Source organism: Salvelinus sp. IW2-2015, linkage group LG28, assembly GCF_002910315.2.
Source record: "Salvelinus sp. IW2-2015 linkage group LG28, ASM291031v2, whole genome shotgun sequence".
Lineage (NCBI taxonomy): Eukaryota > Metazoa > Chordata > Actinopteri > Salmoniformes > Salmonidae > Salvelinus > Salvelinus sp. IW2-2015.
In genome coordinates this window covers 7,232,845-7,258,998 of record NC_036868.1, presented here as the reverse complement: position 1 = coordinate 7,258,998, position 26,154 = coordinate 7,232,845, and the positions used below count along the sequence as shown (strand labels likewise).

The window sequence follows — 26,154 nt, the reverse complement described above, 5'->3', positions numbered from 1 at the left end:
ATGACCTGCTGCATCACCACTTGGTATGGCAGCTGCTTGTCATGCAACCACAAGACGCAACAGAGTGTAGTGCGTAAAGCAGAGGACATCACTGTGTCCGAGCTCCCTGCCTCCCAAGTCATAGACTGTTCTCTCTGCTACCGCACCGCAAGAGGTAACGATGGCCCAGGTCTGGAACCAACAGGACCCTGAACAGCTTCTACCTCTAAGCCATAAGACTGCTAAATAGTTAGTCTGGGTAGCTATTTGGTTAACTATTTAACTATCTGCATTTACCCTTTTTGCACTAACTCTTTTGATTCATCAGATACCCTGCTGCTACTGTTTATTATCTATCCTGTTGCCTAGTCACTTTATCTATATGTAACCGATGTGAAATGGCTAGCTAGGTAGCGGTGGTGCGCGCTAGCAGCCTTTCAGTCGGTGACGTCACTTGCTCTGAGACTTGAAGTAGTGGTTCCCTTTGCTCTGCAAGGGCCGCGGCCTTTGTGGAGCGATGGGTAACGATGCTTCGTGGGCGACCGTTGTTGATGTGTGCAGAGGGTCCGTGGTTCGCGTCAGGGCGAGGGGAAGCCATAAAGTTATACTGTTACATTGATGCTGTTGACCCGGATCACTGGTTGCTGCGGAAAGGGGGGTGAATGTAACCGATGTGAAATGGCTAGCTAGGTAGTGGTGGTGCGCGCTAGCAGCCTTTCAGTCGGTGACGTCACTTGCTCTGAGACTTGAAGTAGTGGTTCCCCTTGCTCTGCAAGGGCCCTGGCTTTTGTGGAGCGATGGGTAACGACGCTTCGTGGGTGTCAGTTGTTGATGTGTGCAGAGGGTCCCTGGTTCGCGAGGGGACGGACGTAAAGTTATACTGTTACATATACCTATATGTACATATCTACCTTTAATTACCTTATACCCCTGCACATTGACTCTGTACTGGTACCCCATGTACAGTACCAGTCAAAAGTTTGAACACACCTACTCATTCCAGGGTTTTTCTTTATTTTTATGATTTTCTACGTTGTAGAATAATAGTGAAGACATAAAAACTATGATATAACACATATGGCATGATGTAGTAACCAAAAAAGGGTTAAACAAATCAAAATATATTTTAAATTTGAGATTCTTCAAAGTAGCCACCCTTTGCCTTAATGACAGCTTTGCACACTCTTGGCATTCTCTCAGCCAGCTTCATGAGGTAGTCACCTGGAATGCATTTCAATTTACAGGTGTGAGTGGAAAAAGCTAATTTGTGGAATTTCTTTCCACAGCAGGATCCTGGCATTTTAAAGGTTAAGGTGGACTTTGTGGCATTTATAGCTATGGTGATTAATGGCACTGCCAAGGCCTGGAATGCATTTCAATTTACAGGTGTGAGTGGAAAAAGCTAATTTGTGGAATTTCTTTCCACAGCAGGATCCTGGCATTTTAAAGGTTAAGGTGGACTTTGTGGCATTTATAGCTATGGTGATTAATGGCACTGCCAAGGTTGAGAGAAGGTCCAGGAAGATGGATATAATTGAAAATGCGGCGGAGCAGCTCCTGGGACTGAAAGATTTCTCGGCGGAGGAGTTACATGGAATATTGTCACAAGCTGTACCACCCTCTCAGGTTCTAGAGCCTGATATGGGAGATTTGAAAGAAGGAAAAAGTTGTTGTTTGGTAATGTCAATGTATTATTTTTATTTAGGTGGATTAAGTTAGTTTCCCTATCACATATGTTTTTTTTGTGTTTTTTTAACCGGTCCAGTTGGTGGCGACAATACACTTTTTTGGGTTGTAGTCCGCCATAAAATCCACAGAAGGATAATTTTAGGGTTAGTCTACCACCTAGTGGTTATTTTAAGTGACTGCAATTAATGGCAAAATAGTACGGTATAGCGTACCACACATGTGGCGTGTGGGATACCACATTCACCATATGAATGGTGTGATTGGTAAGATGTTTCCACCTTTTAATGGAGTGATTGGTGGCTAATCGAGTGGGTATACACTAGGAGAAATGTGGAGAATGATTGTAGTTCATTCATGGTCATTGTATTGGGTTTTTGAGAACTGTGAGGATTACCTTGATATTTGGACATTGAACAATCGTAAGTAAACACCTACATTTGGATACATTTTCTCAATTTCTGGCTCAGATCGAAAGGGCTAGGTTAGACCCTACATCTAACAAAATCAAGGCCCCCAAAAAATTCGCGCACGAGAGCCCGTGGTGACGGGTGATATCCCAGGGAATGTCACATCGAAGTTCAACTGATTTGCTTGGCTAACGTTACATCCTCGGTTTGTGAAATTACAGTTGCCACTCTTGGACAAAATTTCACACACTAGTCTTCCCCCTCGATTGCGGAATTGTCCTATAAGAGGACAACCTGTAGCAGGTGAGAGGCGAAAGCGTGTTATGTTTTACTATATTAGATCACTCCAATATATTGGTATCACTCCATGGCGGAGGGATACATCCGAGGATTTACAGATTACCTCCCGTGTACACCTGTGCCACGACTGGGGTCCGCCCCTATAGATTGACCCCATGGCCGCGACACATTCTCTTTCATTTTCTCGGCGGACGTCCGTATGGTTTGAGGTACAAACTTTCTGAAGTTCGCTTGGTAAATTACTGGTAAGTGTAATATCTTGCGTGGAAGTATACTCACTGGCTGTTTGCAGCCTGGAGCAGCTGGCCCTCTTGAGTGCTCCACTCGCTGCGCGCGGTTGATCTGTATCTTCCGCTCGTGGTTTGTTGTGCTTGTGTTTTGTTAGCGTTATACTACGACTCCGTGTACATTAATATATTGGTGGCTCTGCTGCCACAAACTGTAATTTACCTTACACAACTTGCCGACTGGCTTGTTCTATGTGTGTTTTGTGAATTGCTTTAACATGCTGCTCCCGGGTTCTCTGATAATTATCTTGCAGGGTTGTTTCTTGTTCTTTCCCCTGCAGTGTGTGAGTATCGTAGAAAACTACATTGAGACTTTAACTTTTAGGTTCCTTAAAGGGCGCTACTCCATATGGTGCTGTTTTTACTGCTTGGATATTAAACCGGTAGGTAATATTGCAATTGGCGTAAAACAAATAAATCAAATCCATTACCTGGTTGATGTTTTTTTTTGGTCTGCCTGTTTTTTCCCAAAGGGGTCTGCCCCTGTGTTTGCAGAGATACTGGGTAATTTATCCCTCACCGGGTTCCTATTCCTCCAAGCGGGTCACGACATGCCTCTCCCAGGGTGTTGGACCCTGCTCTGTGGCCTTGTTGGCTTGACTGAGCTTATGGCTTCCCTTTGTGACAGGTGTGGCGGTGTCAACCGTCACCGCCATAGGGATGTGCCTGGGAGACCCAGGTGCTCGGGGCTCCAGAGAAGAGGAAAGCCCCGGCAGGACCTCTGACACACCCTTCCCCGGCTTCTGCGCTTCTCCAGGTCTCAAAGGGCAAAGTGGCGAGGAGAGGGTGGAGTCCCCCTGGGTGTTGTCCACAATGCTCGAGGGGTACTGACCCAATCCCCCCCCCCCCCCCCCCCCCCGCGAAGAAGAAAACCTGCGGGCTGGAGATCTCCTCACTCCTGAATAAAAGTGACTTCCGCGGGATCGAGACATCAGAACCACTAGGTAGGTTCTACTAGACTTATTTTATGATTCCAAAAAGAGACAGTGGGTTTCGACCGATTCTGGACCTCTGCAACCTCAATGGGTACTTGAAGGTACTGAGGTTCCACATGCTGTCCCCAGCCTCGTGTGGCAGGCCATGTCCAGGGACCAGTGGTTTGTTCCGCTGGACCTGATGGATGCGTACTTCCATGTTTCTGTTCACCCAGCTCATTGGCAGTACCTCTGATTCACTTTCGAAGGGATGGATTATGAATTATGGTTCTTCAATTCGGCCTCTCCTTGGCACCCTCATGGACGCTGTCCTGGCACCTCTCACGTCCCAAGGATTGTTGATACCTGGACGATTGGCTGATTTGTGCCTCGATTAGGACGCAGGTATGGAACTGGACTCAGTCCTCATGAGAGCACGCCTGCCCACCGGAAGGTTTCAGGCGATCCATCTTGCCTCGACCACTTTCGGCAGGGTGGTATCCGCCCTGAGCTGTACTGCTGGCCCTGTGGTCTTTCCTTCCACATCTGAAAGGAAGACATGTCCTGGTGAAAATGAACAACACCACAGTGGTGGCTTATATCAACCATCAGGGTGGACTGAGGTCGCACCGCCTCAATCTTATAGCACAGGAGGTTCTTCTCTGGGCTTAGGGCTGTCTAGCGTCTCTACGAGCTGGTCACGTACCTGACATCCTGAGTGTGGCAGCGGATATGCTCTCGAGGGAGGGTCCGCCACCTTGGGACTGGAGCCTAGATCCCCAGGTGGTGCAGCACCTGTGGTACAAGTTCGGGAGGGCACAAGTGGACCTGTTTGCCTCCCTGGACAATGCAAACAGGCCGGGGGAACTCTGTGGCATCTGAGGCTGCACCGCTTAAGTCTGTGGGCTTGGCCACTACTCTTTCCACTGTAGTGAACGCAAGTGTGGGTGCCATGGTTTATTAACTGTCACCTGTAACATGAAATTATTTTTAGGGACATGTTATGTATGTTTTCATATTCTCTCTCTGTGACACACGCACACACATGTTCACACACAGGCTAGAAACAGAAATAAGTGTGATTTAAATCGTTTTTTTTATTCTTAGGTGTGCTGTTCTCAGCGATGTTCCCAGACAGTGCAATAGCCAAGACCTTCACATGCGGGGCAGCAAAGTCCAGCTGTGTGCGTACATGGCTTGGCTCCTCATTTCAAGCACTTGTCTAAAAAAAACTGTCTACTGGGGAGGAGGACTATGTACTTTGAGAGCCTTAACAGAAAAACAGTCATAGCAGTGTGACTCATGTCCGTTTATGTGAGAAGAGCACCAAAGATCTAGATCTAAAGAAAAACATGGTTCAAATCTCCATGGATGGACCAAATGTAAATTGGTCATTTTGCTCAAAGGTTGAGAAGTCCCTCCTAGATTTTCATGTACACCTTATGAACAATGGCAGTTGCGGTCTCCATATGGTACATGGAGCATTTCAGAAGGGAGTGTAAGAAACAGAGTGGAAAGTCGAAAGTATTGCATGCTATGTACCAATTTCTGAAGGATACTCCAGCCCACGGTCAGGACTACTATAACATCATTGGATCATCAGATCCCCCAATGCCACTTAAGTTTCGCAAGACACGGTGGGTTGAAAATGCACCCATGCTTGAAAGAGCTCTAGAGTTTTTACCCCGTAAGGCAACATGTGAAGGCTGTAGAGAAGAGATATCCAAATCCAGGCACAAAGTCCTTTGAGGTGATTCAGGAGGCCGGTAAGGACCCTCTCATGACAGCAAAATTGAATTTCATCTTGTCAAATCAAAGTTTATTTGTCATGTGCACCGAATACAACAGGTGTACACCTTACAGTGAAATGCTTACTTACAGGCTCTAACCAATAGTGCAAAAAAGGTATTAGGTGAACAGTAGGTAAGTAAATAAATAAAAGCAACCGTAAAAAGACAGTGAAAAACAGTAGCGAGGCTATATACAGTAGCGGAGCTACATACAGACACCGGTTAGTCAGGCTGATTGGGGTAGTATGTACATGTAGATATGGTTAAAGTGACTGCATATATGATGAACAGAGAGTAGCAGTAGTGTAAAGAGGGGGTGGTGGGTGTCGGGACACAATGCAGATAGCCCGGTCAGCCAATGTGCAGGGGCACTGGTTGGTCGGGCCAATTCACGTAGTATGTACATGAATGTATAGTTAGTGACTATGCATATATGATAAACAGAGAGTAGCAGCAGTGTAAAAGAGGGGTTGGGGGGGGTGGGCACACTCAGTGAGCAGAGAAGTGACACCATTCCTCACACACTACCAGACCGATAAGTCCATGGTGCCATTTCTCTCTACAGACTTGTTCAAGCTGCTTAAGAGCTTGTTGAGCAAATTCATTTAGCCAGACCTCATGAAAGAAGCAAAGACCCCTCAAAAACTTCTTGATGTCGATGTGAGCCAGTCATCCAATCACATCAACTCCTCACAGGTCGACTTGGGTTTTGTTACTTGAAGAATTGTGAGAGACTTGTCCGCAGGGAAGAAAATTGGACAAACATTGATGGACATCAAAATTGCTTGCAAGAAGTGTATTCTCACAACTGTTAACAATCTCATTGAGAAATCTCCATTGAAGTACATTCTGGTCTCGCATCTTTCTTTCTTGGATCCAAGGGAAATGGTAGGCACAAATGGAAAGATGCTGTGTACAGCAAAATTGAAGACCCTGACCTACCTTGTAAATGGTCTTTTGTTTTTGTAGTTAGGATTAGCTAACCAGATTACATGAAATGTCACTTTCCGTCTGTTTTAGATTAGTGAAAAGGGATCCTGCTTTAAAAATTCCTAGTATGATCCTTATACATTTTATCTTATGTAGCTAAGTTGGTTAATAACCATGTCATAATGTATGGACAAACAGGACAGTGAGTGTAGATGCGTGAGTGGTATTCTTTTCATGGTGTCTGTGACCACTCTACCTTTTCATTGTCTCACCAGGTAAATTCCTGCCAATAAACTGTTGGGCCCCAAGTATGATGCCAATGTGCCAGAAGATAACAGGTTTCATCCAAGCATGCTCTCCCAATATTTAAAGCGTCTCAAGGTATGTCTTCCATGATGTTGACATGTGTTTACTAGTCTTTTGTCTCTCTTTGGGAAATATAAATCAGTGCTCTATTCACCACAGTAGTCTGTCAACATGTGTTTTGTGTATTCTCTAGGTTAAAATGGGTTTGCTTGTTGATCTAACAAACACTACCGGCTTCTACAGTATGACCGCAACGAGATCGAGAACGAGGGTGTTAAATATGTGAAGCTTCAGTGCAAAGGGTACGTATGAGTGACCTGTTTCAAACTCAAGATTAATTCTCCATGTTTACAAATACAAATGCCACTAGTTGAAAATAATATAATTTGTTGATTGATGTGATGTGTTCGTTCCTTGTTTAACTATGGAGAGTGTCCTTCAACAGAGACTACTGAGATGTTCATCAGACTGTGAGCACTTCATGGAGAAGACTACCACTGAATTGGTAGGTAAGGAATGCAATGCATGCAAGTTCTTTTTTTTTTACTGGAGCTGTATATTTCCTTATCTTTGTTCTTGTCTGGTGTATTGTTCATACATGTTGTGGATACATTTTGTTTGTTTAGTTTTGATAGCAGTCAAGGGGTAAAATACAGTCACATTTGAACTTGGTGATACATTATCCCAAGGTATATTCAACATTCTCTTTGGGGTGTTGTATTGTAGCATATTTTCCTGACAACTCAGTGGGTGTGGCGTTTGGCCAGAGCGATGTGAATGGTTAGCCATGTCTTTCAATGGAAACCGTTTACAGTTTTTGAACTAAACTGGAGCAAACTGAACAAATCAGGTAGCGACCTACCTGAATTTGTTCAATAGAAACTCGTTTTCTATTCCGTTTGGAGTAAACGGTTTCTGTTACAAATGGTTTTGCAACAGAATCAGTGTAATGAATACACCCCAGGCAAGTAGCAAACAGCAACTACAAAATAGATTATCAAAGTAAGATGAGGTACAGGTTTGTCCACTAGGGGGAGCAAGAATATAATTAAACCGTTCTAATCTTTTTAGTTCCAACCAGACACCCTCCCTTCCTAATATTCCATCAGCTATTTCTGATAAGATGCATTTTGTTTGTAAATACTATAAAACGGGTTTGCTAAATATTAAGTCAAAGTAATCGCATCGCAAAATAGGCTTTCTTGTAGAATTATAACCAAGTGTGTTGGTTGGTGGTCTGCTCTGCACATAATATAAAACACATATCTGACTGAAATTGGTACTAATCAGATGCCAGGATATTAATAAACAAATTGGATGGGAATCTGAAATGTGTAACGGCTTTTGCAGGTGCCATGTTTAGTATAGCTCACCATATGTGTGTATGCAATCACTTTGTAGCTCAGCATGTGACCTGTCTGAGTATACCTCAGAAGCCCAGGGTTTGGAAAGGCCCAACTGGACCCCTGCTGCTTAGAGGCCTGAAGGCAGATAAACCAATTTCAAAACATTGCAGTCATGAATGATAAATGCATAACCTCTCCTGTTGTGCTTTTTTGTATGTCCTTGAGCATCTAGTGGGAGATGGTAAAGTGTGCAGAGGGAAATTAATATTTCTCAGGTTGGAATATATGAATGTCATTATAAAGATGTCCTCCTGTTGGCCACCCGTTGATCTTTATCTGTTGTCTCTCTGGTATTAATGCAGATGTTGAAATTAGACAGCGGGGCCCTGTGAATGTAACCCTCCTACAATCCCCCATCATCATTACTGGAGATGTCATCTCCATCTGTGCTGCCAGACAGACATCTTGTCCTGTCTGACGGACAGGGTGTTACAGCAGTCAAGTTGAGGTCAATCAGTGGAAACGTGCACCCAATGGAGATTACCATGCATTGACTATTCAGACTGTATCAGAGGGGGAGAGAAATATTCTTATCCTGATTACTACGATAAGTCCAGATTGACTTTCTATGACCTTACTTTCAGAGATTTTGTCAGATCTCATAGTGGCTGGTCTACCCAGTGAGTTCTCATTTCATACCACTCTCCAATTATTCCTATCTAAAGTTAAATAGAAACGTCTGAATACCAATGACCAACTGCATCATGGCCGAGGGAGATGCTTCAGACTGACGAGGCATGGAGTCTAAAATCCAAAGAGAATTTCTCCCCAAACCACCCCTGAATGCTGATAGAGGCTCTGCCATGAACATTTTTGGAGTGAAGATTTAGTTTGCCCCATTATCCTTCCCTGCCTTGAAGATCAAAGCAAACATGAACCGATTCCCTGTGTGCCCTGGCATTTTCTTTCCTCTCCCCTAGCGTTAGATTGCGTCTGCCGTCCGTATCAATTAAGCGACTCGGTGTAGTAGTGCTGGTCTAGGATCAGGCTCTCCGTGTCCATTTATTATAATCAAAAAAGCAAAACTGTTCTTAAATCATCACTCCTACTCTGAGATGCTTTATGAATCCGGCCCCGGAGTATGTAACATAACCTCCAGTTGGCTGATGAACTGGTTTTTAACATGAGGCTCTCACCTAGAAGTACCAGCACACAGTTAAGCTGGGTGTACACTACACTAATTTGGCCCGACTTAACTGTCCAGTACAAGTTTGACATGGGAGACAATCCCCATGTCGTTGCCTACTCGGCGTGCATCCGTTTTAATGTTACGCCTCAATCACTCCGACAGCTTCACTCAATCTGAGTGCTACCGATCCCATCATTGAGCAGTTCCAGACATCCCAATATTTTCAAACATGTTTGATTTTATCGACACAATATCTGCAATACTCTTGTAGTGTGAGATGTGCAACTTCAAGTTGAGAGCGGTGATCAGCAATAGCCAATGAGAGCTCGTCAAAGAAGCCAGTGATATTAAGTTGTTTTGCATCACCCAGAATGTGTAGACTCGAGCAGGAGGCATGACTACTACTAGTATGCGTTTGTACTTGCCTTTTAACCAAAGCGTCAAATCGTTACAGCTCTGAAGTTCACAAGCAATGTTATTCAATTCAAAATGTTGGCTAGAACATTTCAACTCAATGGCAAGCATGAATGTCTGACTGAAAACATTTGAAGCTGCTTTGAACCACAGCTCGTTCTAGCTACGTTAACAGTCTAATCACATTGTTTTGCGAGACAGAGTGGTGGAATGGAGATTCCTCATGACCAAGTGAAGAATGGTGTAGTTTGTGACACCTCGTCTGTGCCAGATCGTTTAGTGTGGCACCACTACGTTGGCAAGACAAACTACAGGAAAGACAGTCGTTTAATGTGAGAGGCTCAGCGAGGTTAAGATTTTGAAAGTCGTGTAGTGAACACCCGGCATAAGGGCTCTCTCAGGAGGATTCAGTGGGCGTTATGCGTAGCCAGGCCACCACCACCTCCTCTCTTCACAGATAGGACTAATGATTTTGCAAGAGAGAGATGGTTGGAAAATGACAGGGTTATTGGACTGTCTCATTTGCGTTTCATGGAATATCACATGTATTTATTAAGCCCTTTTTACATCAGCAGATATCACAAAGTGCTTGTACAGAAAGGCAGCCTAAAACAGCAAGCAATGCAGATGTAGAAGCACAATTGTAAGTACACACATACACACAATTGTAGTAGTAGGGACAGATGGGCACTTTGCTTGATTGACTTAAGCAGTGTCTCTCTTTTTGTTCTCCCACAGGTGTCCACTGCACGCACGGCTTCAATCGGACAGGCTTTCTGATCTGTGCATACCTGGTGGAGAAGATGGATTGGAGGTAAGGCCTAGCCATCCCAATCAAGCAGCACCACAGGGAACTGTGTTTGTTACGCTCTGGCTGTCTGTCTGGCTGTCCGCCAGCCAGCCAAATCACTTAATGGATTCCAATATTGACCACAATTCCCAGAGTGGTTTGTTTTGTGTCACTCCTCTGTGTTCAGGATGTACTTCTCTTGTCCCCTGAGGGGGTGTAGCCATGTTGCAGTGGAAGCAGACTTATGACGTCAGCATACTTCAGCTGGCGCCTAGCTAAACTCGGCTATCCGACTTGAACGAAAGTCCCTTAAAAGACTTTGCTTGCATAACGAGAAAAAAAGGGAACAGTACTGTTTGTCCATCTTGTGAAGCCGTAGCCAGTATAAACTTCTTCACAATACTCCGTATTAACATAAGAAATCTGTCATTCATTTTTTTTTTTTTTTTCAGAGGAGATCTTAATCGTGCAATTCTACATCTAAGATGTTTGGTTTAGTATTTTTCAATGAACATTTTTTGCATGAAAACGAGTCTCTCGTTGAATGACTACAAAGACTTCGTTGAAGGGTCCCTACTATTGGCCAATCACCGATGAAGGGGCGTAGAATTCGGTTTATGCACAAACTCTTGGCTGTGAAGCATGCGGACTCCTTTAGCCTTGTAGTTTATTGGATAGAACCCAATTTCAACTATGCCTGCCCAAACCATGTGATATGCCCCAATACAAAACCATTCCCTTCATGGACAACTCTGCAATTATGGCCTCTGGGTTATTTTTTTTGTGATTTAAGTTTTTATTATTTTAGGCCAGAACAGAAAATGGCAAACCAATATACATTATACACATGGATTTATGTTAAGTCATGTGGGCCAAATTGTAGCCAGTGATTTGGGTTTCTTGATCTGAAAACAAGGCTCCCTAAATTTTATTAGCTTATCAAATGCGCGACGCGGGCTGGCAGCATTCTGGATCATTGCTATCATTCTGCGAAGCATACAAAGCCCTCCCTTGCCCTCTTTTCGGCAAATCTGACCACGACTCCATTTTGTTGCTCCCAGCCTATAGACAGAAATTAAAACAGGAAACGCCCGTGCTCAGGTCTGTTCAACGCTGGTCCGACCAATCGGATTCCACGCTTCAAGAATGCTTCAATCACGTGAACTGGGATATGTTCCGGATAGCCTCAGACAACAACATTGATGTATACGCTGATTCGGTGAGCGAGTTTATTAGCAAGTGGATCGGTGATGTTGTACCCACGGTGACTATTAAAACCTTCCCCAACCAGAAACCGTGGATTGATGGCAAAACTGAAAGCGCAAACCACTGCTTTTAATCAGGGCAAGATGACCGGAAACATGACCAAATACAAACTGTAGCTATTTCTTCTGCAAGGCGATCAAACAAGCTAAGCGTCAGTATAGAGACAGAGATGTAACTCAACGGCTCAGACACAAGACGTATGTGGCAGGGCCTGCAGTCAATCACGGATTACAAAATGAAAACCAGCCCCGTCGTGGACACCGACGTTTTTCTCCCAGACAAATTAAACAACTTCTTTGCTTGCTTTGAGGACAATAGTGCCACTGACATGGCCCGCTACCAGAACCTGCGGGCTTTCCTTCACCGCGGCCAACGTGAGTAAAACATTTAAACGTGTTAACCCTCGCAAGGCTGCCAGCCCAGACGGCATCCCTAGCCGCGTCCTCAGAGCATGCACAGACCAGCTGGCTGGTGTGTTTATGGACAATCAATCTCTATCCCAGTCTGCTGTTCCCACATGCTTCAAGAGGGCCACCATTGTTCCTGTTCCCAAGAAAGCTAAGGTAACTGAGCTAAACGACTATCGCCCCGTAGCACTCACTTCCGTCATCAAGAAGTGCTTTGAGACTAGTTACGGATCATATCACCTCCACCCTACCTGACACCCTAGACCCACTCCAATTTGCTTACTGCCCCAATAGGTCCACAGACGACGCAATCACACTGCCCTAACCCATCTGGACAAGAGGAATACCTATGTAAGAATGCTGTTCATCGATTACAGCTCAGCATTTAACACCATAGTACCCTCCAAACTCGTCATCAAGCTTGAGACCCTGGTTCTCGACCCCGCCCTGTGCAACTGGGTCCTGGACTTTGACGGGCCGCCCCCAGGTGGTGAGGGTAGGAAACAACATCTCCACCCCGCTGATCCTCAATACTGGGGCCCCACAAGGGTGTGTCCTCAGCCCTCTCCTGTACTCTCTGTTTACCCATGACTGCTTGGCCGTGCACGCCTCCAACTCAATCATCAAGTTTGCCTACGACACTACAGTGGTAGGCTTGATTACCAACAACGACGAGACAGCCTACAGGGAGGAGGTGAGGGCCCTCGGAGTGTGGTGTCAGGAAAGTAACCTCGCACTCAACGTCAACAAAACAAAGGAGATGATGGACTTCAGGAAACAGCAGAGGGAGCACCCCCCTAGCCACATCGACAGGACAGTTGTGGAGAAGGTGGGAAGTTAAGTTCTTCGGCGTACACATCACGGGCAAACTGAAATGGTCCACCCACACAGACAGCGTAGTGAAGAAGGCGCAACAGCGCCTCTTCAACCTCAAGAGGCTGAAGAAATTTGGCTTGTCACCGAAAACACTCAAACTTCCGTGCACCTTTCATCCAAGCTACTCAATACTACCTCTGCAGCCATAAGAAGTTAATTAAACCTATGTAAAATATGTTTTGTTTTCTGAATTTTTATAATGAGTATTTCTGTATTTGAATTTGGCGCCCAGCAGTTTCACTGGCTGTTGAAGAGGTGGACGGCTACGCTACGTCCCATTTACAGATGCACAATCGAGAGCTCTGTCGGCTGTATCAATTTTCTGGTACGGCAACTGCTCCGTCCACAACCGTAAGGCTCTCCAGAGGGTAGTGAGGTCAGCACTTACAGTTGACCGGGGCAGCTCTAACAGGGCAAACATTTGATGATCTGACTTTTTGGAAAGGTGGCATCCTATGACGGTGCCACTTTAAAAGTCACTGAGATCTTAAGGCCATTCTACTGCCAATGTTTGTCTATGGAGATCGCATGGTTGTGTGCTCTATTTTATCCCCTTTCAGCAACGGGTGTGGCTGAAATAGCCAAAACCACTAATTTGAAGGGGTGCCAACATACTTTTGTGTGTGTGTGTATATATCTTTGTTCCATTTTGAGTAGATTGGTAATGTTGGTTTGAGTAAGAATATATAGAATTTGGAGACTATGCCCTTACTTACCCTTGCTGTCGTTATTTTGTGAATAGGATGAGATTCTAGATTTGAACCTCAGGGTTCCATAAGCATGTACAGCAGAACAAAGCTGCAAATAAAATAATGTATAGCTTTTCAAGTCTTGGACGCACGTAAGCTACAACTGTCCACAATGTCAGAGAGAGTATGATTTCCCTCTCACTCCAAGCTTGAAAATACCTGCGCAAAAAAATAAAGGGAACACTTAAACAACACAATGTAACTCCAAGTCAATCACACTTCTGTGAAATCAAACTGTCCACTTAGGAAGCAACACTGATTGACAATAAATTTCACATGCTGTTGTGCAAATGGAATAGACAAAAGGTGGAAATTATAGGCAATTAGCAAGACACCCCCAAAAAATGAGTGATTCTGCAGGTGGTGACACAGACCACTTCTCAGTTCCTATGCTTCCTGGCTGATGTTTTGGTCACTTTTGAATGCTGGCGGTGCTCTCACTCTAGTGGTAGCATGAGACGGAGTCTACAACCCACACAAGTGGCTCAGGTAGTGCAGTTCATCCAGGATGGCACATCAATGCGAGCTGTGGCAAAAAGGTTTGCTGTCTGTCAGCGTGTGTCCAGGCTGGGGCGCTACCAGGAGAGGCCAGTACATCAGGAGACGTGGAGGAGGCCGTAGGAGGGCAACAACCCAGCAGCAGGACCGCTACCTCCGCCTTTGTGCAAGGGGAGGTGCACTGCCAGCGCCCTGCAAAATGACCTCCAGCAGGCCACAAATGTGGCATGTGTCTGCTCAACGTCAGAAACAGACTCCATGAGGTGGTATGAGGGCCCGCGTCCACAGGTGGGGGTTGTGCTTTACAGCCCAACACCGTGCAGGACGTTTGGCATTTGCCAGAGAACACCAAGATTGGCAAATTCGCCACTGGCGCCCTGTGCTCTTCACAGATGAAAGCAGGTTCACACTGAGCACATGAGCACATGTGACAGACGTGACAGAGTCCTGGAGACGCCGTGGGAGAACGTTCTGCTGCCTGCAACATCCTCCAGCATGACCGGTTTGGCGATGGGTCAGTCATGGTGTGGGGTGGCATTTCTTTGTGGGGCCGCACAGCCCTCCATGTGCTCGCCAGAGGTAGCCTGACTGCCATTAGGTACCGAGATGAGATCCTCAGACCCTTGTGAGACCATATGCTGACACATGCACATTTGTGGCCTGCTGGAGGGCATTTTGCAGGGCTCTGGCAGTGCACCTCCTTGCACAAGGCGGAGGTAGCGGTCCTGCTGTGGGTTGTTGCCCTCCTACGGCCTTCCTCCACGTCTCCTGATGTACTGGCCTGTCTCCTGGTCCGCCTCCATGCTCTGGACACTACGCTGACCAGACACAGCAACCTTTTTGCCACAGCTCGCATTGATGTGCCATCCTGGATGAACTGCACTACCTGAGCCACTTGTGTGGGTTGTAGACTCCGTCTCATGCTACCACTAGAGTGAAAGCACCGCCAGCATTCAAAAGTGACCAAAACATCAGCCAGGAAGCATAGGAACTGAGAAGTGGTCTGTGGTCACCACCTGCAGAATCACTCATTTTTTGGGGTGTCTTGCTAATTGCCTATAATTTCCACCTTTTGTCTATTCCATTTGCACAACAGCAGTGAAATTTATTGTCAATCAGTGTTGCCTTCCTAAGTGGACAGTTTGATTTCACAGAAGTGTGATTGACTTGGAGTTACATTGTGTTGTTTAAGTGTTCCCTTTATTTTTTTGAGCAGTGTATATTGTCTGGCCACCCAAGAGGAGATGATGATTGATGTATTTGCAATGGTTCCCCATTGAACGCCATATTGTATTGTTTGCCTGATGATGGGGCCAGAGGTGAGTTTGGCTTTTTTGATAGAGATGTTTGAATATGCCAGATCTTGGAGCCTGTATGGCTTTGCTAAATTTTCTTTCAGGGGGCTCCAGGCCACTGTGATATTGGGGTTCAACCACACACGTAGTGGTCTTAACATAAAGGCCCAAAAATGTCATTTAATATTGTGGCGGTTTTTGGCCTCTAGAACACTGCCGTCTCTTTAAAGTGGGCAGTTTGATCCATATTAATTTGGAGATCAAAGTATGCAGTTTCTTCCAATATCCCATTGGTGGTGAAACGGGAATGATAGAGCTGTAAAAGTGTCTGTGGAAGTATGTTCATCTTAACCTCTCTTGGATATGTGAGATGTTAGCGTCCCACCTCTTCAACAGCCAGTGAAACTGCTGGGCGCCAAATTCAAATACAGAAATACTCATTATAAAAATTCAAAAAACAAAACATATTTTACATAGGTTTAATTAAAGATTAACTTCTTGTGAATCCAACCACGGTGTCATATTTTTTTAAATGCTTTACGGCGAAAGCATACTTTACGATTATTTGAGAACATAGCCCAGCAGACAAATCATTACAAACAGTAACCAGCCAAGTAGAACAGTTACACAAGTCAGAAATGGAGAGAAAATGAGTCCCTTACCTTTGATCTTCATATGGTTTCACTCAGCAGACATTAATTTACTCAACAAATGTTCCTTTTGTTCGATGGTCTCTTTATATCCAAAAATCTCTGTTTTGTTCGAGTTTTCTTCAGTAATCCACAGGCTCAAACGCAGTCAAAACAGGCAGACAAAAAATCCAAATTGTATCTGTAAAGTTCATAAACATGTCAAACGATGTTTATATTCAATCCTCAGGTTGTTTTTAGCCTAAATAATCGATAATATTTCAACCGGACAATAACGTTGTCAATTTAAAAGGTAAACAAGAAAGGCAGTCTCTCGGTCTCACGCATGAAAAAGCTCTGTGACACTTTAGGGTCCACTCATTCAGACTGCTCTTACTTCCTCATTTTTCAGAATACAAGCCTGAAACAATTTCTAAAGACTGTTGACATCTAGTGGAAGGCATATAAACTGCAATTTGAGTCCTAAGTCAATGGATACTGTAATGGCATTGAATAGAAAACCACACAAAAAAACGACTTCCTGAATGGATTTTTCTCAGGTTTTCGCCTGCCAAATCAGTTCTGTTATACTCAGACACTATTTTAACAGTTTTGGAATCTTTAGAGTTTTCTATCCAAATCTACCAGTTATATGCATATCATATCTTCTGGGCCCGAGAAGCAGGCAGTTTAATTTGGGCATGCATTTCATCCAAAATTCCGAATGCTGCCCCCTACCCTAGAGAAGTTAACGATGGAAATACATGTCTGAAAAGAGTTATAATTTTTGCATTGAGACCATCTTTGCAGGTCTGACTATTTGTTTTTAAACACTATTGAAATTGGTAGTGGTGGTGATATGTTGTCAATACTTAGCTATTTGAAATTGGGATTACTATTGGGATGTCGGGACAGAGTATTCCTCATTCAGCTGAATTGATGCCAATTTTGACTGATACATTTTGTAACCTGAGGTTGAATATACATTTTTAAAGATGTAGGGAATGAAGAATGTCTCCAACATATATAATAAAATATAATCTGCATGAAGGGCTCTGTTCTATATGTGTTATGTCATACGGAGGGATGCTGTCTATCAATGAAGTCACGCTTAGGGAAAGACAGAGCTTGTGGTGAAGAGCCGACTCCAGAGGTGCTGAATAATTTACTGCAGCGGAGCAGAAAGGCAGCGGATGAATGTGTGTTTGGGCAGAGAGAGACTGGATCTAGAAATGTTTAGCAGAATCTGTGAATTCCCTTGGGCTTAGAGTTGGAGGTATAGACAGGATGAGGATGGACCTCCTCAATTCCCCTCCACCCCCCATTTCCTCTGGTTTAATAATCCCACAGCACTCAGACAGATTCTGAGATGTGCATAACTTCTGGTTCTGGATGACAATATCACATGTGGTTCATCTTTCCTTTCTCACACTGTCAGAAACAGTTGTTGAATGATTTGACAGGGTTGTCCATTGGTCAAAGATGATTGATGGGCTGAGATGGTGTAGTCCACTGATGGATATCAATTAACTCCTGTCTCTAGAGGGATCTCCTGTTAGGCCAGAGGGCCTGACTGATGTTGTGATTCTGTGTGTTTCCTTCATCTTGATGTGGGTCAGTATTGACGCGGCGGTGGCTGCGTTCGCCCAGGCCCGCGCACCTAGGATCTGCAAAGGCGACACCTCAAGGAGCTCTTCCGTCATTGTGGACGTGCCTGCCCCCCCTCCCCCCAACGTGATTGGTCAGTAGTCGTCTCAGTTGGGGACCCTCTGGGTCGGCGCCGGGAAAACGGAGGAAGGAGAGAGAAAGTGTTGAGACTGCCTGAGAAAAGTGAAAGGACTGGGGAAATGGGCTGTAGCCAAGGAGAGATGCGGTGTCTGCACAATTAATCAAATTCACATCAAAATTTCAATATTGACATGTGCAATAATATCCATATCACAGAAGCATGCAATATTTTGAACCGCCCCTCAGCTGTGTGTAACATCTGTTTTTTGTATAATCTGTTTGTCATCTCGCTCTTTTGTAGCTGCTTCCCACACACAAAGTCCCTGTCACTCTAGCAGCGCACTTCCTCCTCATGGTTAGATTCACTCTAAAGGCATCCGCATGCTTCAGTTCGGCTTGCGGCTCGCACACTCCCTTAAAAGACATTCACTTGAAAATCAAGACGCCGTATTCAGTATACACTTCCTCAAAATAGTCAGAATTATTCTAAGATAACTCAAGAAATCCGTCATTAATTGACATTTTTGCAGAGATCTTTATTACATCTAAGATGTTTGGTGCTGTATTTCTCAATGAAGAAATGTGCATTAAAACCTTTTGTCAATAGGGGAGCTGTTAGCATTTTTTTTTTTTTACATTTCCAAATTAAACTGCCTCGTACTCAATTCTTGCTCGTACAATATGCATATTATTATTACTATTGGATAGAAAACAATCTCTAGTTTCTAAAACCGTTTGAATTATGTCTGTGGGTGAACCAGAACTCTTTCTACAGCGAAAATCATGACAGGACATGCGAAGCTCTGAAATAGTCTCTGATCTCGGATCAGTTTTAAGCTCTGTATGCCCTATGGATCGAAATGAACTGCACCCGCCTTCCCCTGGATGTCAGTAACCAATGAGAAGTGGAATGGCGTCTCTACGTGTTTCTCAGAGTTTATAAAACGCAATGGAGTGAGATGTCCCTTCTTGACGCTCGCCAGGACGCAAGGGAGGACATCAGAATGGCATGCTCAAAAGCTCTCGTTATTGATCAAAGATATATCCGTCTGATTTAATTCGATATAGGTGTTAGAAACATCATAACGAAGTTATTTTAAACCGATTTATATCAGTTTATGCGAGTATATTGCAAATTTTCGGAATTTCCTTAGTATTTCGTTTGAGGATTTGGACGTGTGTGCCGTGTAGCTATCGTTAGCTGCTAGTTCCGAAGTTGAAGTCGTTTTACAACAAAGCAACGATTCTTTTGGACAAAGGACACATTGCCCAAGATACTGATGGAAGCTCGTCCAAAAGTAAGAGTTATTTATGATTTTATTCCGTATTTATGTGGAAAAATGTAAACGCAGTTGTCGGCCATCTTTTGCGGCACTAGTCTGGCTGTAACTCACAATGTATGTCTTGTAACGTTAATTTCAAAAATCTAAATCAGCGGTTGCATTAATAACCAATGCATCTTTCATTAGCTGTCCAACCTGTATTTTTTTAGTCAATCTAATCGATAAATAATCGTAAACATAGGTGCCTTTCCAAGATGGCGCCGGCCAGAATGCATGCCATGTTTTGACAGATTACATTGCATAACCACGATTTGTGATGCTAAATATGCACATTTTCGAACAAACTCTATATGCATTGTGTAATATGATGTTACAGGACTGTCATCTGAAGAATTCTGAGAAGGTTAGTGAAAAAATTAATATATTTTGGTGGCGATAACGTTATCGCCCCTTTTGCCTTGATTCAATGCGGGGGTGATGTTAGCTCATGTGGTATGCTAATATAACGATATATTGTGTTTTCGCTGTAAAACACTTAGAAAATCTGAAATATTGTCTGGATTCACAAGATCTGTGTCTTTCAATTGCTGTAGGCTGTGTATTTTTCAGAAATGTTTTAGGATGAGTATTTTGGTAATTGACGTCGGTCTCTAATTATTCCGGCTGCTTCCAACGCTATTTCAGATTGAAGCTGCAATGTAGAACTGTGATTTATACCTGAAATATGCACATTTTTCAAAAAAAACATATGCTATACCATAAATATGTTATCAGACTGTCATCTTATGAAGTTGTTTCTTGGTTAGTGGCTATATATATCTTTATTTAGTCGAATTAGTGATAGCTACTGATGGAGTAAAAAAATGGAGTAAAAAAAGTGGTGTCTTTTGCTAACGTGGTTAGCTAATAGATTTACATATTGTGTCTTCCCTGTAAAACATTTTAAAAATCAGAAATGATGGCTGGATTCACAAGATCTGTATCTTTCATCTGGTGTCTTGGACTTGTGATTTAATGATATTTAGATGCTTGTATTTATGTGACGCTATGCTAGGCTATGCTAGTCAGCTTTTTTACTGTGGGGGGTGCTCCCGGATCCGGGATGAGTACCAAGTAAAAGTTAAAATGAGTTGTCTCATTGAATGACAACAGACTTGATTGAAGAATCCCTATTGTTGACCAATCACCGATGAAGCGGCGTAGACTTCGACTTGCCTCTAGGAAACAATTGGTGTTCCTGAACAGCCGGGGGAAAAAAACACTCACCGAAGTCCAAAATTAACAAAAACGTCACAAAGTCGTCATAATAAACTCAATAAAAAAATAAACATCCTTTCGCTGTCAACTGCGTTTTATTTTCAGCAAACTTAACATGTATACATATCAGATTCAACAACTGAGACAAACTGAACAAGTTCCAACGACGTGATGAACAGAAATTGAATGTGTCCCTGAACAAAGGGTGGGAGGTCAAAAGTAACAGTCAGTATCTGGTGTAGCCACCAGCTGCATTAGGTACTGCAGTGCATCTCCTCATGGACTGCACCAGATTTTCCAGTTCTTGCTGTGAGATGTTACCCCATTCTTCCACCAAGGCACCTGCAAGTTCCCGGACATTTCTGGGGGTCGGGGTGGCCCTAGCCCTCACCTGCCGATCCAACAGGTCCCAGAAATGCTCAATGGGATTGAGATCCGTGCTCTTCGCTGGCCATGGCAGAACACTGACATTCCTGTCTTGCAGGAAATCACGCACCGAACGAGCAGTATGGTTGATGCCATTGTCATGCTGGAGGGTTATGTCAGGATGAGCCAGCAGGTAGGGTACCACATGAGAGAGGAGGTTGTCTTCCCTGTAACGCACAGCGTTGAGATTGCCTGCAATGATAACAAGCTCAGTTCGATGATGCTGTGACACACCGCCCCAGCCCATGACGGACTCTCCCGCTCCAGAGAACAGGCCTCATTGTAACACTCATTCCTTCGGCGATAAACGCATATCCGACCATCACCCCTGGTGAGACAAATCTGCGACTCGTCAGTGAAGAGCACTTTTTGCCAGTTCTGTCTGGTTCAGTGACGGTGGGCTTGTGCCCATAGGCAACGTTATTGCCGGTGATCTGGTGAGGACCCACCTTACAACAGGCTTACAAGCCCTCAGTCCAGCCTTTCTCAGCCTTTTGCGGGCAGTCTGAGCACTGATGGAGAGATTGTGCGTTCCTGGTGTAACTCGGGCAGGTGTTGCCATCCTGTACCTGTCCCGCAGGTGTGATGTTCGGAAGTACCGATCCTGTGCAGGTGTTACACGTGGTCTGCCACTGCGAGGACGATCAGCTGTCCGTCCTGTCTCCCTGTAGCGCTGTCTTAGGCATCTCACAGTACGGATATTGCAATTTATTGCCCTGGCCACATCTGCAGTCCTCATGCCTCCTTGCAGCATGCCTGAGGCACATTCACGCAGATGAGGGACCCCGGGCATCTTTCTTTTGGTGTTTTTCAGTCAGTAGAAAGGCCTCTTTAGTGTCCTAAGTTTTCATAACTGACCTTAATTGCCTACCGTCTGTAAGCTGTTAGTGTCTTAACGACGTTCCACAGGTGGATGTTCATTAATTGTTTATGGTTCATTGAACAAGCAGTGTTTAAACCCTTTACAATAAAGATCTTTGAAGTTATTTGGATTTTTACGAATTATCTTTGAAAGACATGGTCCTGTCAAAGGGATGTTTCTTTGTTGACCGACTTTTGCTTAAAATGTTGCTTTGCAAATTTGCTTAAATCACCAGAAAGGAGGGATATTTGATAAGAAACTGCGTCACAAATAGTTCACTATATAGAGTGCCATCTTGGACCGGAGCACATACGGCTCTGGTCGGAAGTAGTGCACTATATAGGGTGCCATTTGGGACGTAGCTTCAGTCTCAAGCCCACTGATAGCACAACACCATGGAATGATGGCATTAGATAACATGTTTCCTTATTTATTTTTTTTGTGGGGGGATTCTTTTTGTGGTTGGTAGTTTATCTAGCAAAACCTACCCCAAATGTAATTTCTGGGTCGTTTCCCAAGCAGTCTGGAGGGGGCATTTTTAGTAGGAGGCTGTGAATGCCCCACCAACTCAGTGGCCTTGTGGTGGGTTGTGAGTTCGATCCCTGGCAGTCGCACCAAAGAACGTAAAAATGGGACTCGATGTGTCTCTGCTTGACACTCAGCATTAGGAGATAGATTAGCAGTAAGGACCTGCGATAGACTAGAGTCCAGAAGGTTTACTTGTACATCAAGCTGCATCACGCTACAGACATGTTCCTATGAGCCGCTCCGGCTCGTGCAGAGCTACTTACTGTGAATGCCCCCTAAAGTCCCAACCTGTTGTGTCATGTTCTCACTCACACCTGTTAACTGCCACATAGACAGAAGTTGGACTTTTCTATAAAAGCTGAGAGCCAACTCTGTTTGTTGGGCATTTAACTCTGAACTATTTGAATGATTGTTGATTGCTCTATTTTTGCAAATCTTATAATAAAGTTGTTTGAAGAATCTACAGTCTCTCTTTTTCAAATGTCCATGACAGCTGACAGAGCTTGAGGATCTGCAGAGAGAAATAGGAGAAACTCCCCAAATACAGGTGTGCCAAACTTGTAGCGTCATAACCAAGAAGACCCCAGGCTGTAATCGCTGCCAAAGGTGCTTCAACAAAGTACTGAGTAAATGGGCAGAATTCTTTTGTAAATGTGATATTTTACTTATTTTTTTTATAAATTGCAAAAATGTCAACCTGTTTTTGCTTTGTCATTATGGGGTTTTGTGGGAAGATTGAACATTTTTTTAAATACATTTTAAGAATAAGGCTGTAACACAAAAATGTGTTAAGGGAAGGGGTCTGAATACGTTCCGAATGCACTGTATACCTTCTGGTAGCACTGTGTGTGTGACCCACTCTTATACAGGTTGGCATTTATTGTCATGAGTCTTGCCCTGGAGGCAGCTTCTTTTTTTTTTTTTTTTTTTTCACCTTTATTTCACAGGGTAGGTTAGTTGAGAACAAGTTCTCATTTGCAACTGCGACCTGGCCAAGATAAAGCATAGCAGTGTGAACAGACAACACAGAGTTACACATGGAGTAACAACTAACAAAGTCAATAACATGGTATAAAAAAAAGAGAATCTATATACAATGTGTGCAAAAGGCATGAGGTAGGCAATAAATCGAATAATTACAATTTAGCAGATTAACACTGGAGTGATAAATCATCAGAGATATGTGCAAGAAGAGATACTGGTGTGCAAAGAGCAGAAAAGTAAATAAATAAAGCAGTATGGGGGTGAGGTAGGTAAATTGGGTGGGTGTTTACAGATGGACTATGTACAGCTGCAGCGATCGGTTAGTGCTCGGATAGCAGATTTTTAAAGTTGTTGAGGGAGATAAAAGTCTCCAACTTCAGAGATTTTTGCAATTCGTTCCAGTCGCAGGCAGCAGAGAACTGGAAGGAAAGGGGTCAAATGAGGTTTTGGCTTTAGGGATGATCAGTGAGATACACCTGCTGGAGCGCGTGTTGCGGGTGGGTGTCCATCGTGCCAGTGAACTGAGATAAGGCGGCACTTTACCTAGCATAGCCTTGTAGATGACCTGGAGCAGTGGGTCTGACGAGAACATGTAGCGAGGGCCAGCCGACTAGGGATACAGGTCGCAGTGGTGGGTCGTATAAGGTGCTTTAGTAACAAAACGAATGGCACTGTGATAAACTGCATCCAGTTTGCTGAGTAGAGTATTGGAAGCTATTTTTGTAGATGACATCGCCGAAGTCGAGGATGGGTAGGAATGTCAGTTTTACTGGGTAAGTTTGGCGGCGTGAGTGAAGGAGGCTTTGTTGCGGAATAGAAAGTCGATTCTTGCTTTGATTTTGGATTGGAGATGTTTGATATGGTCTGGAAGGAGAGTTTGCAGTCTAGCCAGACACCTAGGTACTTATAGATGTCCACATATTCTAGGTCGGAACCGTCCAGGGTGGTGATGCTAGTCGGGCGTGCGGGTGCAGGCAGCGAACGGTTGAAAAGCATGCATTTGGTTTTACTAGCGTGTTAAGAGCAGTTGGAGGCCACGGAAGGAGTGTTGTATGGCATTGAAGCTCGTTTGGAGGTTAGATAGCACAGTGTCCAAGGAAGGGCCGGAAGTATATAGAATGGTGTCGTCTGCGTAGAGGTGGATCAGGGAATCGCCCGCAGCAAGAGCAACATCATTGATGTATACAGAGAAAAGAGTCGGCCCGAGAATTGAACCTGTGGTACCCCCATAGAGACTGCCAGAGGCACGGACAACATGCCCTCCGATTTGACACCATGAACTCTGTCTGCAAAGTAGTTGGTGAACCAGGCAAGGCAGTCATTAGAAAAACCGGGGCTACTGAGTCTGTGATTTAAGAATATGGTGATTGACAGAGTCGAAAGCCTTGGCCAGGTCGATGAAGACGGCTGCACAGTAATGTTTTTTTATCGATGGCGGTTATGATATCGTTTAGTACTTGAGCGTGGCTGAGGTGCACCCGTGACGGCTCGGAAACCGGATTGCACAGCGGAGAAGGTACGGTGGGATTCGAGATGGTCAGTGATTCTGTTTGTTGACTTGGCTTTCGAAGACCTTAGATAGGCAGGGCAGGATGGATAGGTCTGTAACAGTTTGGGTCCAGGGTGTCTCCTTTGAAGAGGGGGATGACCGCGGCAGCTTTCCAATCCTTGGGGATCTCAGATGATACGAAGGAGAGGTTGAACAGGCTGGTAATAGGGGGTGCGACAATGGCGGCGGACAGTTTCAGAAATAGGGGGTCCAGATTGTCAAGCCCAGCTGATTTGTATGGGTCCAGGTTTTCAGCTCTTTCAGAACATCTGCTATCTGGATTTGGGTAAAGGAGAAGCTGGGGAGGCTTGGGCGAGTAGCAGCGGGGGGGGGGGCTGTTGGCCAAGGTTGGAGTCGCCAGGAGGAAGGCATGGCCAGCCATTGAGAAATGCTTGTTGAAGTCTTCGATTATCACGGATTTATCGGTGGTGACCGTGTTACCTAGCCTCAGTGCAGTGGGAGCTGGGAGGGGTGCTCTTGTTCCCATGGACTGTACAGTATCCAGAACTTTTTGGAGTTAAAGCTACAGGATGCAAATTTCTGCTTGAAAAAGCTGGCCTTTGCTTTCCTGACTGACTGCGTGTATTGGTTCCTGACTTCCTGAACAGTTGCATATCGCGGGGGCTCTTCGATGCTATTGCAGTTCGCCACAGGAGTTTTTTGTGCTGGTCGAGGGCAGTCAGGTCTGGAGTGAACCAAGGGCTATATCTGTTCTTGGTTCTGCATTTTTTGAACGGAGCATGCTTGTCTAATATGGTGAGGAAGTAACATTTAAAGAATGACCAAGGCATCCTCAACTGACGGGATGAGGTCAATATCCTTCCAGGGTACCGGGCCAGGTCGATTGAAAGGCCTGCTCGCAGAAGTGTTTTAGGGAGCGTTTGACAGTGATGAGGGGTGGTCGTTTGACCGCGGACCCGTGGCGGATACAGGCAATGAGGCAGTGATCGCTGAGATCTTGATTGAAGACAGCAGAGGTGTATTTGAGGGAGGTTGGTCAGGATAATGTCTATTAGGGTGCCCATGTTTACGGATTTAGGGTTGTACCTGGTGGGTTCCTTGATGATTTGTGTGAGATTGAGGGCATCAAGCTTGGATTGTAGGACTGCCGGGGTGTTTTGCAGCGCTGTTACTAGCTGGCACAGCCACAAAGTCATAAGGTCTTTAAACCTAACCTTAACCACAAGGCTAACCCTAATGCCTAACCTTAAATGAAGACCAAAAAGGTCTGTTTTTTGTTTTCATGATTTTTCGACGATATAGCCAATTTGAACTTTGCAGCTGGCCCATCTAGCAGAAATCACCACGTTCTGCCTCCAGGGCAAGATCCATGACAATAAATGTCTTAATGAATTTGTATATTTCAGAGCATTGTGCTGTTAAGATTAGGCTTGCACATTTTGGGGAATATTCAGAGGTGGAAACTTTCCTTGGGAATTAATGGAAATATATGCAAATTTAATATTAATACAATGT

At 44.5% G+C, this 26,154-nt stretch overlaps 1 pseudogene; it reads left to right on the top strand.

The window, feature by feature from the left end:
- The window catches only part of LOC111954187 (mRNA-capping enzyme-like), a 142,132-nt pseudogene continuing 115,978 nt past the window's right edge, over nucleotides 1-26,154 (top strand).